At 43.1% G+C, this 20,073-nt stretch overlaps 1 protein-coding gene across 1 annotated transcript in view; it reads right to left on the bottom strand.

Annotated features, from left to right (window-relative positions):
• Positions 1 to 15,427, bottom strand: part of RETREG1 (reticulophagy regulator 1) — a 131,217-nt gene extending 115,790 nt beyond the window's left edge. Inside the window, exon 1 of the mRNA XM_033935244.1 lies at positions 15,405 to 15,427. The gene's annotated coding sequence lies outside the window, so the exon portion shown is untranslated. The remainder of the gene's footprint in view (positions 1 to 15,404) is intronic.
• Between the last annotated feature and the right edge of the window lie 4,646 nt (positions 15,428 to 20,073).

A 20,073-nucleotide genomic window follows, 5' to 3' on the forward strand; every position in this document is an offset into this window, starting at 1 on the left:
ACCACATTAAGATCCCAAACCACCGGAGGAGGTTTGAGAGGAGGATTAAATATTAAAAAGACCCTTCATGAATCGAGAAACCACTAGATGGACGGAGAGCGATTTCCCATCAATTGGCTGATGAAAGGCAGCAATCGCACTAAGGTGGACTCGAATAGAAGTTGACTTGAGACCAGACTGAGACAAGTGGAGCAAATAATCCAGCACAGAGGGCAAGGCGGCAGACAGCGGCTCCAGGGCACGCGAAGCACACCACGCAGCAAACTTAGACCACTTCTGGGAGTAGCATTGTCGAGTAGAACATTTGCGAGAAGCCTCAACAACATCCCAGACCGACTGAGAAAAACCGAAGGAGGGAGTTAGCTGCACAGGAACCAAGCCGTTAAGTGTAGAGACTGCAGATTGGGATGCAGCAGTGAACCCTGACCCTGAGGCAGCAGAGAAGGAAACACAACTAGAAGCAGTAGCTCCCTGACACTGAGCTGAAGGAGAAGGGAGAACTACGGCTGCCGGAGCCAACGAGGGGCTATTAGAATCATGGCGGCATGAGCTGACTTGAGCTGCATAAGGGTCCGCAGAAACAGAGGGAACGCGTAGAGGAACCAGCCCGTCCAATCCAGAAGGAAAGCATCCACCTCGAGATGGTCCGGGGAGTAAATCCTGGAACATAAGAGAGGCAACTTGTGATTGAGGGGCGAGGCGAATAGATCTACTTGCAGTGTCCCCCAGCGAGCAAACACCTGACGCAGAATTGAGGCATGAAGAGACCATTCGTGCGGCTGGAGAAGACAACTCAGCCTGTCCGCAAGGCAGTTGTGCTCTCCCTGGGTGTAGACTGCCCGAAGGAAGATGTTGTGACGTATCGCCCACTCCCAAAGGCAAAGAGCCTCCCGGCAAAGAGACAGGGAACCCGTACCCCCCTGTTTGTTTATATAATACAACGCCACCTGGTTGTCCGTGCGCACTAGGACCACTTGATCGCAAAGCAAATGCCGAAAGGCGACCAGGGCATTGTAAATGGCCCGAAGCTCCAGCAGATTGATGTGGCAGCGACGGTCAGCGCTCGACCAAAGACCCTGGGTCCGGAGGCCGTCGAGGTGAGCCCCCCAGGCATACACAGAGGAGTCCATCGTCAGAACTTTCCTCGGTGGGGGCGCAAGAAAGAGAAAACCTCTCAAAAGATTCGAAGAGAGTGTCCACCAACGGCGCGAACGCCTCAAGGAGGGAGTCACCGCTGATATGTCCTTTCAACCGCAATGCAGTGAGAGGCGGGATCTCGGTCCTGCCTCCACTGAGACACCAGAGTCCACTGAAGTATACGGAGGTGAAGTCTGGCAAAAGGAGTCACATGAATGGTGGAGGCCATGTGTCCCAACAGGATCATCATCTGCTTGGCGGAGGCCGTGGACTGAAGGGAGACCTGCCAGCAGAGGTGGATAAGGACAGCCTGCCAAGGCTGAGGCAGGAATGAACGAACCGTGTCCAGCACCGCCCCAATGAACTGCAGAGATTGAGAAGGGCACAACTGGGACTTGGGAAAGTTGACCTCGAAGCCCAGGCACTGAAGGAAGATAATAGTCTGTCGGGTCGCTGAGATAATCCCCCTCCGCGACGGGGCTTTGATAAGGTACGGGAACACCTGAAGACCCTGGGACCGCAGGGCCGCCACCACCACCACGAGGCATTTGGTAAAGACTCGGGGGGATGAAGCGAGCCCGAACGGGAAGACCCGATACTGCAGGTGAAGGTCTCCCACCTCGATCTCGGGGCCCCACAGTCCGGGGACCGGGATGGCACAGGAGAGCAGAGGAGAGTAGGGTCTGACCGCACGAGGTCAGAGAGCTGAACAGACCCCGTAGTGCGAGGGCCCGGTGATCTGCCCCGTTTCACAGACCGCTGCTTCGAGGGAGAGAGACGCCTCGACCGGTGCTTTTCGCACGAGGTGGAAAAAACAAAACGCAGCGCACAGCGACTTCCGACTGGAAAAAACCAAACGAAGCCTCGGTGCGAGAAAGGCACTTAGGATCGCAGAGAAGAGAGACAGGACTTTCTGGCTCCGTGGAAAACTGAGGACCCTGTTGAGGAGACGCGCCCTCTAGCTGAGTGGAAAGGCACGCACATGCGCGGTGCAATACTAGCAAACTTGAGAACTTCAATCAAGTTTGCTTAAAAAGCTGTCCGCATCGGGGCTCCGTGGATGACGTCACCCACATGTAGAGAATATGCTGCCTGCTTGTCCTGGGATAAAAATAAATATGCCACAGTACATCTCTGACAGGAGGCATATAGCATCCTGGAATGTTAGAAAGGCTTTGTTCAAATGAATTTATTCCAAAAAGGGCTGATTGTATTTTTTTGTGGGGTTTTTTTTTTTTTCCTTATTTACTTTAGTGCAATTTTGATCTGTCCTTTAGAGGAGATGCTCTCGACCAGTGTTAGCAAAAATTTGACAGACAACAAACCCTAGCTTTCCTTAACAATGATGGGTCCCTGCAAAATGAGGAGGGGGGGGGAGAACACAATAGCCAGGGAGTAAGGTACTCCCCATAACCACTACCACTACCACCCCTAAGCTAGAAATATTCTCTGGTTACTGCTTTACCCCCACCCCGCATCTCTTAGAAGTTACCACCACTGACTCCTTAGATCCTCTGCTATAACACAATCCTGCTATTTCTTATTACATAGGGCATTCTGGACACCATACAAGCTCTCTAAATTGTCCTCAGAAGGAAATAACAGAGGTTGGTCCTGTAAATTGGACATTGGGACTCTTGACCACACGATATATTACTGTCCCATCATATCCAAATATTGGTCCCAAATTTGGGACTTCATTTCCCAAATTTTACCAATTAAGGAAACTATATCTTTAGCGAAAATACTTTTTGGTGAGTTTGCTCTAAACTCTACTCTGTCTAAACATCATATCGCTCTCTTCCAATCTCTAATTATGATAACTATCAAAACCATATTAAATGATTGGAAACATCCTGACAAACTTTCATTTGTTGCATGGTGGAATCTAGTCTGCATCATTTTACAATATGAAGGCATAACTGCCAAAAGGATGCATAGATTCCACAAATTTATGCTTATATGGGACCCAATCATTAATTACTGTAAATCACATCTGACTTCTCCCTTAGCTCAATTATTTCCCTCTGATCAGACTCACTCATAATGGTATAGTTTGTACCTTTGCTTTGGATTAATGCCATGAAACTGCCCAATGATAGCCCTTGATAGTTTTTCTCTACAATATGCCACTGTGACATTCCTAATTCTTCCTGGCGATGCCAGTTTATAATGCCACACTATCATACTTATAGTGCACAAAGTGTTAATCATATTACCAAATGCTCATGTATCGATATTATACCTGTATACTTATTATACCTGTGTAACTTGTCATACCTATGTTAAGTTGCTGTATAACTTTTCTTATTGTTTTATAATATAAAATAATAAAAATATTGAACCAAAAAAAAAAAAAGAAGTTAGCACCACTGCACCTACACACACTGCCACCAGCCTGGGCTGCAAATGCTGTGTTCTGCACCCTTCTTGTGGCTGCAGTTACTAGTACCTACTACGGCCAGCCTGGCCCAGGAATATGAGGTCTTGCTCCCTCCTCTGCAGTAGTGATCATTGCTAGTTATGGCTACAGAAAGAGACGAGATGACCTGAGAAAATTTCCTCTTTCCTGCTGCCAGGTTGATAGGGTGAGTTTAAAAAGAATTTTGGGAAGGGCTGTTAAAAAGGGAAAGAAAGAGGGGGTAAGCATGAAGGTGGGGAGCCTGGGGACATGAAAGAGAAGAGATGAGAGAGGTACACTGGTGTTGCTACAGAAGGGAAACCCTGGGGGAGGGAAGTGTCCCCTTCCCCTCAAATAGGATTTCAAGATTGAGATTAGCTGGGGAATTGTGGATGAGAGAAAACAGAGACACCAAGATTATGTGAGTATTTGGCAATTGAAAGTGGACGGCAGGATGCGGGTATGGAAATGGGTGGAAGCATGTGTAAGGGAGTATTAAATGGGATGGAGTTTTGAGGCAGGGGATAGAAAAGCAGGGTAGAGAGATAGTGTTAAATTGTGAAGGATGTAAAGGTGCTGGAGAAGAGCTGAGAAACTGAGGGAAAAGGCAGGTCTGTGAAGAAGTAAAAGAATGGGCATAGGGAGGACGTTCTCTAGGTTGGGGGTGGGGAATAGTTTTTTGCATTAGGGCTTTCTATGGGGCAGGGAGTAATAGAAAGGGTGACACCAATGAGAACTCCATTTTCAGCCTTCTGTATTGAATTCCCCCCCCCCCCCCCTTCGAATCATCAATCTTCCTCTTACCAGCCCCATTCACTTTTCTTGTCATTCATTGCCTTTCCTAGCAACCAGCCCTTTATGTCTCTTACCCCCTACTCAAGTTCCTAAACTCTCTTTTGACTCCTCCATAGTTCCTTTGTTTTTTCTAGTTTCACTCATGGGTGTAGGGGGTGGGACAAGAGGGGGCATTCCCCTCCCTCACAGATTTCTTAAGACACTTGTTACTGCCATTCTCCTTGGTAAAAGAAATACTTTATTCTTATATTCTACAGAATACCAAGACTGATTTTATGTGGGTGACAATTAAGAAACTAGCCAGATCTAGAAAGTACAATTAAAAACAAGCACATAAAAAATGTACATAATCTTATGATCTATTAAGAATTTACCAACACAAATAAGTCTTTGGTTTCTTAGAAAAATTCAGATAATTCATCTGTACTCTGACACATAAGGATAAATAATTCAACTCCAATCAAGCATTCTAAAACATTCTCTTCCACTATATATAAGACGATTCTAGGGATTGAGGGCTAGATTCTCAAAACTTTGCAGTAAAAACCGATGGGCCATTGTCGCAGCCGTTGTTATAGCGATTTCAAAAAGGCATGTCATTCTCAAAAAACCGAGCATGCAAATGAGGTTGGTGGAGAGTAGCGAAGGTTCACTAAATTTACATGAGTCGCTGGTGATAGTGATCAGCACATGCGCAGAATACATCACAAAAGAGGCATAAATCTGTGCATGTACAGGGAAAAGCAACACCGTAAGTGGTGTGTCAATCATAGGCGTACCAGAGCTATTGAATGAAGGGAGAGGAGATGCAACATCAGCTTTCAACAAGTGTGCATAAAACATGTCTTTTCTCCACCCACCCACCCCAAACTGCTATAATTCATGTAAATCTTGTCATTTGTTTTTAATGTCACATTTTATCTTGAAGCACAGCCCAAAACACCTAATACTTGGCTATAATACACGTGCTCGCTGCACTTGGAGAATCACTCAGCGATGATGAAGAAGCAACCAGAATGCTTGTTTAAATATTGATGAGCCCATTTGCATGTCAGAATCGGACACTGCTGGGAAGCTCGGAAAAGACCACAGTAAGCCGTTTTGATAATCCACCACATGCACGCTAAACCGGCTGAAACCGGTTTAGCAACCGCATTAAAGGCAACTTTAAGTTTTGAGACTCTGGCCCTGAGTGAAGAAAAAGGGGAGCAGAAAGCTGGGGGAAAAGTGAGAAATAGATGGAATCAGTTGAGTAGATGGAAAGATAGTAGCTAAGTATCAGAATCGCCATCTGCTGGTGGGGGGTGGAGTTGGTCTGGACTGGTATAACAGTATAAGGAAGAGGGTAATTTTATAAAGTGGTGCCTCTTTTTAGATGTGCACACCATGCTTAAATGTTGGCATGTTAGTCATTTACACGTGTTACATATCAATATGTGTGCATAAATGACCTCTTTAAAATACCGACCAGTATAAAAGTACGCATGTCATTTGCGTGGTGCGTACTTTTGCCATGGATGGGCACATGGCCAGAATACTATAATTTACATACATCTGTTCAAATTGTTGGCACAGTCATTTTCATCAGAGCTGGTGTAATTGATCACACCTTAATTGGCTCATTTTCATCAACTTATATATTATTTTATAAAGAAAAGTTGGCACCTTTTTTCCATATATGCAAGCTTGAACTAGGCATATTTTGCCACCTTAGGGCACATTTTACCACCCAATTATAAAATTACCCTTTAATGGGATACTTCAATAAAGTGTGCCAAAAGTTATATGCCAAATTGTAGCACACTGAGTGCAAATTCACATCTGGCCACCAGATTCCATTATAAAATGTTAATGTATGTTGGAATTTATGTACCAACCTTTTAGACATGTCCATTTACATCATGCCAACAGTAAATATATACACCTAAATCTAGAACTTTAGTGTAATTTACATGCATAAATGTTTGACACGTCCATTCCCTGTCCCTGGGCACAACTTCTTGCATGTGCGTGCTGTGCAACTGCATTCACATCACAGAACCCCACTGAGCACACATCTGGCACTTATACATGTGAATGTTATATTCACTCACCAGTACTCTATAATCAACAAGCAAATGGCATTTTCATTTAGGAGCTAAGGTTATAGAATTAGGGGGTATGGGTTCCCTGCAGGGAGGGGTGCAACACAGAGCAACAGTTTCAGGAATAAGCGCTAAGGGTACGGGTTGGTGCTGCCCAATTCACGATTTGAATCGATTCACTGATTCAAATCAAGTGAATCGATTCAATTTTTTTTAAAAATCGGCATAACCGACCCTTCCCCCTGTGCCTTCCTAAAGCAGGAGCGGCAGCGCTGCCTCTTGCTGGCCGTCTGCTGCCACTTCTGTTTGATGGGGGAGGGTCAGTCAGAAAGGCCTGCATGTTCCCCCAGCTTCCCCACTCTTACCTTAAGCTAATGCGGCAGTTGGTGCTATAGCGATCCCTGCAGCTGCCCGCCATCCTCAGCGGCACGTTTTCTCTGCTACAGTCCTGCCCCTGCTCCGACGTCAGAGGCAGGATGGCAGCAGAGAGAACGTGCCGCTAAGGACGACAGACAGCTATAGCACCAGCGATCCTGCAGGCTGCTGTATTAGCTGCTTAAGATAAAAGCGGGGAAGCTGGGGGTACATGCCACTGGAATCGACTGCCACCACAGATCAGATTAAATTACATTACATTAAATTAGTGATCTTTATTCCGCCATTACTTTGCGGTTCAAGGTGGATTACAGAAGAGGATTTCAGAATTACAGAAGAGGATTTCTGGACATGTCCAGAGGTGTTACAGAGTAGATCTCTTGAAGGACTCCTCAACTTTAGAAAAGCAATAAAAACATACCTCTTCACCTAACCCTCTGCCCTTGATCCTTGGACTACAAAGAATTGTATATTGGTAACTGAACCAGTGTGTGTCACGTAAGCCAGTGTTCTTCAACCTTTTGAAACCTATGGACTGGCAGAAATAAAATAATTATTTTGTAGACCGGCATCGGTCCGTGGACCGGCAATTGAAGAACACTGGGCTAGGTCGTGGGCCGACTCCGCCTATCTCCTCCCAATGTCCGCCCCAGACCCCGCCCCCATAATAGTACTAATTATAAGACCATTTTTCCATTCATTTTTCATATATACACACACACACAATATAATATTTTTAATAACACATAATGGTTAACCACAAAATTAAACTACACAAAGCACACTGTATGCTTCTCAGCATTCATTCCTAGCAGAAGACAGATAACCCCATGCAAATATGGGACCAAAAACTAAAAGTACTAATATTTACAAACAAACCCTAAGGTGCAAGACTCTTCATGCAGTACAACCTCAGAGGAAAAGAAACAAATGCATTTCTTCCTGAACAGACAGCAGATGTAAATCAATCACTAAATTCAAAAATAAAATCATTCCACCTACCGTTGTTGTCTCCCTCCCTCCATGCTGTGCCTTGCCTTCTGGCCTGGCCCCCGGTGTTATCTTCGGGCCGGCTCCCTCTTCCTCAGTGCTGCAGTGCACAAAGCCGTGGGCAGCAGCTCCTCGCATGTCCCGTGCCTCATCTGGAAGCCTTCCCTTTAATGTTGCAATGTCAGAGAGAAGGCTTCCGGTTCAGATGTAGGATATGCCAGTGGGGGGTGAAGAAGCTATAAAATAAACCCAGGGGATGTTTGAAAAAAAAACAAACGGCGGCTTCTAATTGAAGGGCATGACCAGGGGGCATTTTGAGGCATATTTCATCCTGGAAGCGGAGGGACCAGTTTGGCACATACAGATGAAGTTTAGCTTTCACATAGCCCGGCGCCATGTCATGCAAGGATTTGAACGCCAGCATCAGACCCTTGAAGACACAACGTTTGGCTGCCGGCAGCCAGTGAGCCAACGCTAGAGCCTGAGAGACAGGGTCACGGACACGGAGGTTTTTTAGAAGCCTGATTGCCGCATTTTGAACATACTGGAGCCATCGTATATTTGAATAGCGCATTGCAGTAATCCATGCGGGAGAGTACTAAGGCATAGGTTCAAGGTTTATTAATATTTGATGTATCGCTGAATCTGTTTACAAAGCGATGTACACAAGTAAAAAAGGGATAAGATTATAAAGATACAAATTAAAAATTTGTTAACATCAAATTTAAGACAAGACAGACTTGAACTGGGGAGGGAAGAAGGGCAAAGGTTACATCTGTTATATCGAGAAAAACAAATATGGAAAAAACAGAAGGAAACGGGGGTAGTTAAAAAATTAAAAAATAAAAATATTAATATTGAATAGTTGGGCAAAGTCAGATTCTGAAAAATAGTTTCTTATTTTTTGGAGTTGTCGCAGATAGTAAAATGAGGAAGATACCACCCGAGAGATATGGTCAGAAAGTGACAGGTTGCTATCAAGGAGTATTCTTAGGCTGTGCACTTGGTCTTTTGCAGTTAGAGTAGTTGAGTCCCAGCACAGCGAAGGACGGGTACGATCGCAGCGTTCTTTGCGGATCCAGAGGAGTTCCGTCTTGGAGGCATTTAGTTGAAGTTTATTGATGGACATCCAGTTTTTGATTTCCAAAAGGCAGTTTAGGAGTTTCTCAATCTGGACGTCACAGGCTTCTCCTAGCGGTAGGTACAATTGGATGTCATCCGCGGAAGAGTGAATCTGTTCCGATAGGTGGGGATTTGGATACCATGAGACTGAGGATTAATAGGTGATTAAGGACAATTTCCTGATAGCTAACCAGTGAACAGCACTGAAACTGAAATAGAATGATGGGAATTCCAACACCTTATACCTTGAGGTTAGGAGTGGATATTGACAGAGTGAACATGCAAGAATATGGGTGTTCTAATGGAGGGCTCTATTAAAACGCACAGCTTTCAGCGGTTGCATGTAAGTTTTTTCCCTAAGCTGCATTTGATTTGCAGACTTACTGCATCCGACTTTTAAAGCAGATATGACTATAAGATTAACATCAGTTATAGCACACTTTTGATTTACTGTAAGAGATTTTGGAAAGGTTGCCTTCCTTTCTGCTGCAAAACTCCAACTGGTACAGAATATAAGAACATAAGAGCTGCCATACTGTGACAGACTGTAGGTCCATTAAGCCCGGTCTCCTGTTTCCAACAGTGGCCAACCCAGGTCACAAGTACCTGGCAAATTCCTAAAGAGTAAAACATTTTATATTGCATATCCTAGGAATAAGCAGTATAAATAATGCTTATGGACTTCTCCTTTAGGAAGGTAGCCAAACCTTTATTAAACCCTGCTAAGCTAACTGCCTTCACTACATTCTCCAGCAATGAATTCCAGAGTTTAATTACATAATAAGTGAAGAAATATTTTCTCCTATTTGTTTTAAATCTACTATTTCATAGCTTCAATACATGCCCCCTAGTCCTAGTATTTTTGGAAAGAGTAAACAAGTGACTTGCATCTATCTGCTCTTCTCCACTCTACCCAGTATTTTACAAACCTCTCTCATATCTCCCCTGTGATCAAACAGAGAATATTCCTGGTATTATATACAGCAAGTACGCCTTCAGAAAAGGATGTTTTCTGTTATTGCTAAGCAAAGGTGGGATAATATGTTTCTGAAATTTTTGGCAGAGTTGGATATTAAAATGCTAAAAAGAAGTTAAGAACATAAGAAGCGCCATCTCCAGATCAGACCTTCGATCCATCAAGTCCAGCAATCCGCACATGTGGAGGCCCTGCCAGGTGTATACCTGGCATAATTTTTAGTCACCCATATCCCTCTATGCCTCTCGTAAGGAGATGTGCATCTAGTTTGCTTTTAAATTCTAGGATGGTCAATTCCGCAATAACCTCCTCTGGGAGAGCATTCCAGGTGTCAACCACTCTCTGCGTGAAGCAGAACTTCCTGATATTTGTCCTGGACTTGTTCCCCCTTAGCTTCATTCCATGTCCTCTTGTCCGTGTCAAATTGGACAATGTAAATAATTTTTTTTCTGCTCTATTTTTTCTATTCCTTTCAGTATTTTGAAGGTCTCGATCATATCCCCTCGCAGTCTCCTTTTCTCAAGGGAGAACAATCCCAGTCTCTTAAGTCGTTCCTCATATTCCATTTTCTCCATACCTTTTACTAACTTCTTTACTCGTCTCTGCACCCTCTCCAGCAGTTTTATATCCTTCTTTAGGTTGGGAGACCAATGTTGGATGCATTATTCCAAGTGTGGTCTGACCATTGCTCTATAAAGCGGCATTATAACCCTCTCCAATCTACTCGTGATTCCCTTCTTTATCATGCCTAACATTCTATTTGCTTTCTTTGCCGCTGCTGCGCATTGTGCCGACGGTTTCAGGGTCCTATCTATCAGTACACCCAGGTCCTTTTCTTGTTCGCTCTTTCCCAGAGTTGCACCTGACATTCTATACTCTTGTTCCTTGTTACTTCTGCCTAAATGCATTACTTTGCATTTCTCCATATTAAACTTCATTTGCCATTTCTCTCCCCATTTCTCTGACACAAGTCGCTCTGGATTTCCTCGCTATCCTTCTGCAATCTGATTGCCCAGCATAGCTTTGTGTCGTCTGCAAACTTGATGATCTCACTGGATGTTCCTTCTTCTATGTCATTGATGAAGATATTAAATAAGATTGGCCCAAGAACCGAGCCCTGGGGGTACACCGCTAGTCACTTTCTCCCAGTCTGAGAAATTCCCATTTATGCCCACTCTCTGCTTTCTGTTCTCCAGCCATTTGCCTATCCATCTTTGCATATCCCTCTCTATTCCATGGCTTTGTAGTTTCCTGAGAAGTCTTTCATGTAGAACCTTGTCGAACGCTTTCTGGAAGGCCAAGTATATTATGTCCACTGGTTCTCCACTATCAATTTATTTGTTCACGGTCTCAAAAAATTGAAGTAAATTCATCAAACATGATTTCCCTTTCCTGAAGCCATGTTGACTGGCTTTCATCAGGTCGTGTGTATCCAAGTGCCGGACTATGCTATCTTTAATCATTGCTTCAACCATCTTTCCAGGGACAGACGTAAGGCTCACAAGTCTGTAGTTGCCCGGTTCTCCTCTCAATCCTTTTTTGAAAATTGGCGTGACATTCGCTATCTTCCAGTCATCCGGTATCTGTCCAGATCTAATTGATAGGTTGGCAAGTTTTTGCAATATCTCGCTGATTTCAACCTTCAATTATTGTAAGACTCTTGGGTGAATTCCAGCCGGTCCAGGGGATTTGTCACTTTTAAGTTTGTCGATCTGGTAGTATGTGGCTGTTGAGTATTGTAGTTAGACATGTGATGTGGGTTTGTAGAGATTTTATTATTTTTTTTTTGTATTTTGATGTACATTTCTAAGAGTGCTATAGAAAAGCTGTATGTAAATATAAGCAGAGAAAGAAAATGTTTTTTTCACTGTAATAGACTTCCATCAGAAGTAATAGGAATCAAAACAACAGAAATCAATATACATATACTGTATTTTATTGATCACTTTATTGTCACATACTGTGAGTGAGGGGTGCTGTGTAGCTCAGGGGGGAGGGAAGGCATCTTTACTGGTAAGTTGAATACTGTCAGTGATTCTTGGGGATGATATAAAGTTATAACCGAGACTCCATCATGTTTGGTTGCCTATATTGTTGGCATGATGGAGACTTGACAACAGCACAGAGTGGTTTTGTGCAGCTCAGGCCACCTATGGAGGTTTTTATCTGGCCACCTATGGAGGTTTTTATCTGCCAACATTTACTGTCTATACATAGGATATGTTGAGTCAGGTAAGGAAGAGACTACAGAATGAGTAGGATTTGTTCGACAAATGGTCCTTATCCACTGACATCTTCTGGTGTTTGTACTATGAATTAGTAAACCGAGAAGCTGTACTGAGTTCCCTTAAACTTCATGCAGCCATCATACTGACCTACACAAAAAGAAAAAAGTGAGAACAGAAGGATAGACTTGGGGAAGGAGTAGATCTGACTATACCATGATGTGTCACAAAAGTCAAATCTCCACTCCTATGAAGAACTCTATACTCAAACACTCGCACTCCACTTTTATAGTTTATCTATACTTGGAGCTTGATATTCGTTCAGGAAAAGGCCTCAGAAATAAGGAGTACTACGCTTATAATTTCAGTGGTAATCATTACCAGTGTAGGTGTATTCCAAACACGTACTCCGTAATGCAATCACTGGCCAAAAACCTGTTCTTTTATTTCATTATCCATATTATGTTTCTGCTAATTTAAACTATTTTTTAAACTTTTTTGTTATAACTTATACTCTTATTTTGCACATTAACTGATTGAGTGCAGACAGCTTCAGAATCTGAAAAACCTCACAGAAAATTACTTATCTTTAGTGTTTTCATTATTCTGTTTCCATTTCTAAGCTTCTTCAATTCTGTGCTTTTTCGAACTCGGGACCAGAACCGGAGCTTTCAACGCTCTCGGGACTAGAGCCAGAGCTGATGGGGCCGGCGTTTCACCGACCACTGGTTTGTCTGCTGCTTCAGGGCCGATTTTAGAGCACAGTAATGTTGCTTCTTAGTGTTCTATCAGAAGTTAAAAATATAATACAATCCACCATGACAAAAGAGAAAAGAGATATAAGAATAGCCTAGAAACAAAGATCATATTTTGAGTGCTCCAGATATTACTGTTGCTTTATCAATAGGATATAGATGTCAGTGGCTCATTTTTGAAGACAACTATGGTTTAGTAGCATTCCCTTTGTATGTCCCAATAGCTGCTGCGAGCCCCATATTTTTTTAAAAAAACCCTCTCATTCTGCATGCCCAGAAAACATCTAAACCAGGGCTCAAAAAAGTTGTTCCACCTTGCTATATTTGTGGTTATTGAGTTTTGGATACATCTCCAAAAAGTGCTGGAAAAAATCCTGAGAGTAAGATCACTTGGGCTTATAAAATTCAGAGTAGCCAAAAACAAAGAGAAAATGCAATAATACAATAAATTACATTAAAAAGAACAAAGAAAAAAAAAGATCAAACAAAATAAGTAAAAATTTTTTAAATAAATAAAAATAAGAGAGAGTGAAGAAGTTAAGAAATACATAGGGAAACAATGCCTCCTACTTCCTAAAAATATTTGATTAGTGCTAAAAAGTTTTCTATATAGTCCCATTCCTAATTCTGAAGTTTCTGTTCTGGCAGTCATTAATATCTGGGGCAAAGGAGGTGAATGCTGTCCTGTGAGCTTCCAGGTACAGCACAGCAGATGGGTGTTCCAGTTTCCCCACAAATCAAGATAATGCGATTCTGCAAGGCCTAACTTCATAGAACCCAAAGAACATGGCTAGGCTGACTGATGGGACTCAGATGCTATTCTTAGAACACTTCTGCCACTGGATGACAGTCACCCTAGTCTAAACTCTTTCTTATGATATGGCTTAAAAGAAAAAGAAAGAAAAGAAACCTAATTCTATTCTAGCACACATCCATAGCATCAAATATTTAACTGTTTCATCAGACAGCACGACAAACTGAGTGCTCACTCTTTTAGATTTACTAGCATTAACAGCTCGCACGTTTAGCTCGACAGAGCTGCTTGCTCCATTGCACTTGTGCTGCAATCCTCTTGTGAAACATGAGAGAAGTTTATACTCATATAGTAAAAACTATTCACCCATCTCTTATTTCTCAGATAGTAAGACGGTTAAAAGTGGTATTGTAACAGAGGAGATTAAACCAGAAGTTGAGAATGCCCGTAATGCTCGTTAACCTAGTGCAGGGTTATTGAGATTAACATCAGAACAGTTTCGGACCAGTTAGGGACCTCCGCTGATTAGAATGGGAACAGCCTGGTTTAGATTCTAAATTTCCTAAAACCTGCAGCTCCAGCTAATGTCAGGAATACACATCCCTCTGGTGTGCAAACAGTAGTCAACACGGCCTTGCTGTACTTATGAGTGTAGCAGACAAACATCCCCTTATACATGAGATCTGTGAGGATGGCTCAGAGGTAATCACATAATTATAGCTGACACTAACTGGGAGTATTACTCTGCACACTGGTATTAGGAAAGGAATGCAATATAAGAAAGGCGAATTCTGACCACATCATTAGAATAAATGGGGAAAACATGCGAAGCATGGCTCATAGAATTCTTCCCAATCCCTCCACGTGTGTTTGTACGTGTAGCTGTGTTTTCTCTGAATGTGCCTGACTTAGAGAGAGTGGAGGGGCGACTCTGTTCATTAGGGGGTTAGAGGGAAAGGGAAGTTTTGGGATGTGGCACTTGGTAGTTTGAGGGGACGGATGGTAAATGTGAGAATAAATTGAAGAGGAATAGTTTTTGAAGGGAGTGGAATTAGTTGGGAGATGGGGTAGTTGGGTGATGGATGGATAATGGGCTACTTGTAGTAAATAGTTATGGGGGTAGTTTTGAGAGTTGGGTAATTGGAATAATTTTAGGGCAGTTCTGGGGATTATAGTGGTTTCTGGGAATAGATCAGATAGTTCTAGGGATTGGTATAGTTGGGGGGGGGGGTAGTAGGGGCTATATGGAGATTTGTTTTAGAGGATGGGGAGGTTTTGGAGAGGTAAAAATAGTTTGGGATAGCAGACAGATTTGCTTTTTTGATCTGATGTTAACCTGGACGGGTTCTGGTTTTTCATATTCCATTGTTGACTCAAAGTGCTGGGAGGGTGGCAATACATGACATACCAACTGCGGCAGTCGTGTGGCTAATTGCTACGGGTTGGGGAAAGACCCGGTGACCTACCCCATCATCACAATACATAATTTGATAAAATCACATTTTTAAAGAAATGTCGTTATACAAATTTATCAAACAAGTTTTCAATCATCTTCTAAAAGCCTGGTAAGAAGAAGTAGTCAAAATGAAGCTCTTAAAATCTTATTCCATTTTCCTGCTTGGAAAGATAAAGTCCTATCAATAAATCTTTTATATAAACAACCTTTTAATGATAGAAAAGAAAACAAGAAAATACAATGCGTATGACATTTAATTTCAGATAAATCAAAATGATTTAGGAGATAGCTTGGAGCAAAACAATAGACAAACAAATTTGAAAATTATTCTCACCTCTACCAGAAGCCAGTGCAACTGGAAAGCAGAGTAAAAGCATCAAATTTTCCCTGGCTTCTCAGCAACCTGAAGTTACAAGGAAAAACCATAATTTGAAGTGTCTGTATACAAATGCTAGAAGCCTAAAAAATAAAATAGGAGAGTTAAAGTATATAGCACTGAATGATGAGAGACCTGGTGGAAGGAGTACAATCAATGTGACACTGTATTACCTGGGTACAAATTATATCGCAAGGATAGAGTAGATCAAATTGGAGGGGTGTTGCACTATATGTTAAAGAGGGAATTGAATCAAATCAAATAAACATTCTGCATGCAGTGTGGAATCCATATGGATAGAAATTCCGTATGTGAAGGGAAGGAATATAAAGGTAGAGTTATACTACCATCCCCTGGAACAAAATGAACAGACAGATGAAGAAATGTTTTCAGAGATTAGGAAAGCTGGCGAACTGGGTAACAGTATAATAATGGATGATTTCAATTACCTGTACAAACTATCCTCTTCTATTAAGGAAGGGGCATACATACACAAGTTTCAAGTTTATTCGAAATTTGATGAATCGCTTATACATAAAATACTAAGCGAATTACATTAAAATCCAAATTTGTACATACGTTAAAATACAAAAGAATAATAATAACAATTCAAAAAAGGGGTTAGACCTACAGACCAACAGACTTGACTGGATGTAAAGGGATGAGAGGATAAGGTTACAATATTAATCATTTTAAGAAAAGGGAGACAAAAAAGGAGAAAAACATTAGGAAGGGTATTTTTATTTTTTATTATTCTATTTTAGATAAAGGACTGCTGCACTGTGATTATTCCATATAGGAGGTAAAAGCATCTTTAAACAGGAAGGTTTTTAAACTAATTTTAAAACGGCTAATGTCTTTTTCGTCTCTTATATATTGGGGGAGAGAATTCCAGGCTTGGGGGGCTACTACTGAAAATATATCATGTTGTCTGGTGCCGATCACTTTTAAAGAAGGGACTACCAAAAGACCTTGGGTTGATGAGCGAAGGGAGCGAGAAGAGTTGTATGGAATAAGTATTCTGTTTATAAATTGCGGTTCGTTTGTGGATAAAGTTTTAAATACTAAAAGTAGAATTTTAAAGGTGATGCGATGGTTAATGGAAAGCCAATGTGAGGCAACCAGAAAGGGGGTTACATGGTCATATTTTTTCCCATTGTGAATAAGTTTAACGGCAAGATTTTGAATTATCTGTAGACGTACATAAGTGGAGGAAAAAGACCTCATATAAGCATCGTGGAACTTAACATAACAGCAAAAGCTGAAAGCCAGTAAGTTCACTTATCGGTCATAAAAAAAACTCCACCACTGTGCAAAATCACTGTTTTGTATGGCTCCTTTCATCAATAGGCAAAAAGCACTTTAAAGGAGTGCAATAAAGGCTCAATGAACTGGAAAACTCAAGCAGCAAAAGGAGGACTCACTTTATCCATTTTACAAGAGAGCAAACTGAGGTCACCATAGAGCAGAATAGGCAATATCCCGGATTGGAAAAAGCAAAAACAAAAAGACAAGCAAAAATACTAAATAATTTCAATCCAAAATTCCAAAAGTGATCAAAAACCACTATTAATAAAGTCTCAAAGGGAATATTGCCGGATGTATGCACAAGTACTTAACTTGAGCCGAAAATAGCATAAAAAGTAAATAGTACTTAGTAGAGAATGACAAGGGGAAACAATTTGTCCCTATCACTGCCCTGTCCCTGCGACCACACTCCTGTTCCTTCCCCGTCCCCATGACCACTGTCTCCGCCTCATCCCCATCCCCATCCCCACCCTGTTCCCGCAGCATCCATACAAGCCTCAGTACTGCAATATTTAGCTTATTCCTTCCTTATAAATCAAAGCTCTGACTGCTCAACTACAGAAAGAGATGTTCAGCTGGCAGGGCTTTGTTTATAAATTTTATCAACACAACTAATATACTACTTTATCTTAAAGCAAAAAAAAAAAAAAAAGGAAATAAATAAATAGAAAATTTTTTTATACCTTTGTTGTGTGGTTTCTGCTTTCCTCATCTTCTTTTTCAATTCTTTCCATCCACTGTCTGTCTTCTCTCTGCATCATCCATTTGCTCTGTTACTGTGCCTCTCCCTTCACCCCACCCCCTAAATTGGCCTGGCACCCATCATCTTCCCTCCGCTCCCCCCATAGTCTGGAATCTCTTCCCCATTTCCCTTCAGCATCTATTCCTCCGCACCCCACCTTCCCCAGTTCCCTTCAGCGTCTGTTCTTTTCCAGCCCACCTTCCCCAGTTCCCTTCAGCGTCTGTTCCTCTCCATCCTACCTTCCCCAGGTTCCTTTAGCATCTCTTCTTCTCCACCCTACCTTCCCCAGTTCCCTTCAGCGTCTGTTCCTCTCTAGCCCACCTTTCCCACTTCCCTTCAGTGTCTGTTCCTCTCTAGCCCACCTTCCCCAGTTCCCTTCAGTGTCTGTTCTTCTCCAGCCCACCTTCCCCAGTTCCCTGTGGCATACCAAGGGGGGGGGTGGCAGATCGCCCCGGGTGCAGCCTTAGGGGAGATGCACAGCTGGCCAGGTCCGGAAAATTCAGTGGTGAATGGTGTTGAAATAGCTCCCCTTCTCCCTCCCTGCCCCTTACCTTTGTGGCGCTTTCCTCCCCGCCTGCCTGCCCACCTGACTGACCGACAACAGGCCCGGTCTGACAAACCTCCCTGCCCTGTGGCCGCAAGTCTAAATTACCTTCTTACAGCAGCTGGAGCATTGAAGCTGCATGTGGCTGCCCTAAAGGTCATCTCTGATGCAACTGGCTGCTGTAAGAAGGCAGTTTAGACATCGCCGGCCACAGGGCAGGGAGGTTTGTCAGACCGGGCCTGTTGTCGGTCGGTCAGGCGGGCGGGTGGGCAGGGGGGAAGCGCCACAAAGGTAAGGGGCAGGGTGTGAGAAAGGGAGGAAAGGTGGAGTGGAGAGAAAAAGACGCTTTAGGGAAATGGGTAAAACAGGGGGGAGAAGGACGCTGAAAGCACATGGGGAAGACAGAGGGGAAGAAGAACGCTGAAAGCACATGGGGAAGACAGAGGGGGGAGAAGGACGCTGAAAGCACATGGGGAAGACAGAGGGGTGGAGAAGGACACTGAAAGCACATGGGGAAGACAGAGGGGTGGAGAAGGACGCTGAAAGGACATGGGGGAAGAAGGATGCTAAAAGGACATGGGGAAGACAGAGGGGGGAGAAGGATGCTGAAAGCACATGGGGAAGACAGAGGGGGGATAAGGACGCTGAAAGGAAATGGGGAAGAGAGAGTGGAGAGAAGATGCTGAAGGGAAATGGGGAAGAGAGAGTGGGGATTAGATGCTGAAGGGAAATGGGGAAGAGAGAGTGGGGAGAAGACGCTGACAGGGAAGAAGACAGAGATGGCAGACTATGGGGGGAGCGAAGGGAAGAAGATGGGTGCCAGACCAATTTGGAAGGGGGGAGGCACAGTAACAGAGCAAATGGAAGACGCAGAGAGAAGAGAGACAGTGGATGGAAGGAGTTGAATGAGAACAGGAAAGGTCGTCTCTGATGCAACTTTGGGCTCAGGCAGCATCGATATGGAGGGAGAGAGATGCATGGGTGGTGTCTGCGGCTATCAGTATAGAGGGAGGGAGTGCGATCGGTGACCACGCGCGTTCCCTCCCTTCACTGCGGAGATAAGGCCATTCACCGCTCCACAGGGCAGTGAATGGCCTTCTCTCCATACCCGTGGTGACCACCTCTTTTCTCTCCCATGTTTTGGTGGGTTACCCGTGGCTAGCCACGGGTAACAGCCACCGTGTCATTCTCTAGTACTTAGCTTTAGCCCAAACAGATCTATCGCATCCCAGTAGCTCTCCCAAAACTCCAGGGCTTTAGCATTATCCAATCCACAGTCCATGAACAAAAAAGTCACAATAGGAGTACCCTGTTTTGCAAACAGTGTCTTCAGGGGTTGAAACAGAGAAAAGCTACTTATGGCTGCTCTGAATGCAGCAGAAAGACATCGCTTTTAAACCCAGTCATCTAATGATGTCATCAGTCAAGCGCCTCCTACAGAAACGCCTTCCATTGAGTGGCATAGTTTAAGCCGACAGGGTAGGAACATCGCAAATTGAAAATCCGTCTTTGCTTCTTTTGATGGAGACACCGCCGGACATCTCTCCAGTAAGTTGTCATCTGTATCTGCTCCAAAACGCAACATTTAAAAGTTGAAAAACTATGTTATTCCTGTAAGCAGTGTTCAACCAGTGGCTCCATAAGTTTCCTAGCTAGAGACATGTTCATTAAGGTGAATACATAATTGCCATGATGTTTGTCCAACATAGTAAAGTCCATAAGGGCATATAAGCAAATAAACCACATTCATTATGTATCAGCTAGTAAATAAAAAGCTCTCAGTCCTTGCATCAAAAAAAGTAGGTTCCTCCAGCATCATTGGGCAAGCTATGCAATAGCCCCCTTATGATGACCCTCATAATTAACGTGACTATTAATTTTTTTCATCAAAAGGGGACATCTATTAATTGTCAGTCCCACCCCCAATCCCGTCCTAGCCCCGCCCCCAATTTCTTCCATTCATTTTTCATGTTCACATATCTTAATTGATAATGGTAACTATAAAATTTTTAAAAACTACACAGCACACTATA

This window comes from Geotrypetes seraphini, chromosome 2 (genome assembly GCF_902459505.1).
Source record: "Geotrypetes seraphini chromosome 2, aGeoSer1.1, whole genome shotgun sequence".
NCBI lineage: Eukaryota > Metazoa > Chordata > Amphibia > Gymnophiona > Dermophiidae > Geotrypetes > Geotrypetes seraphini.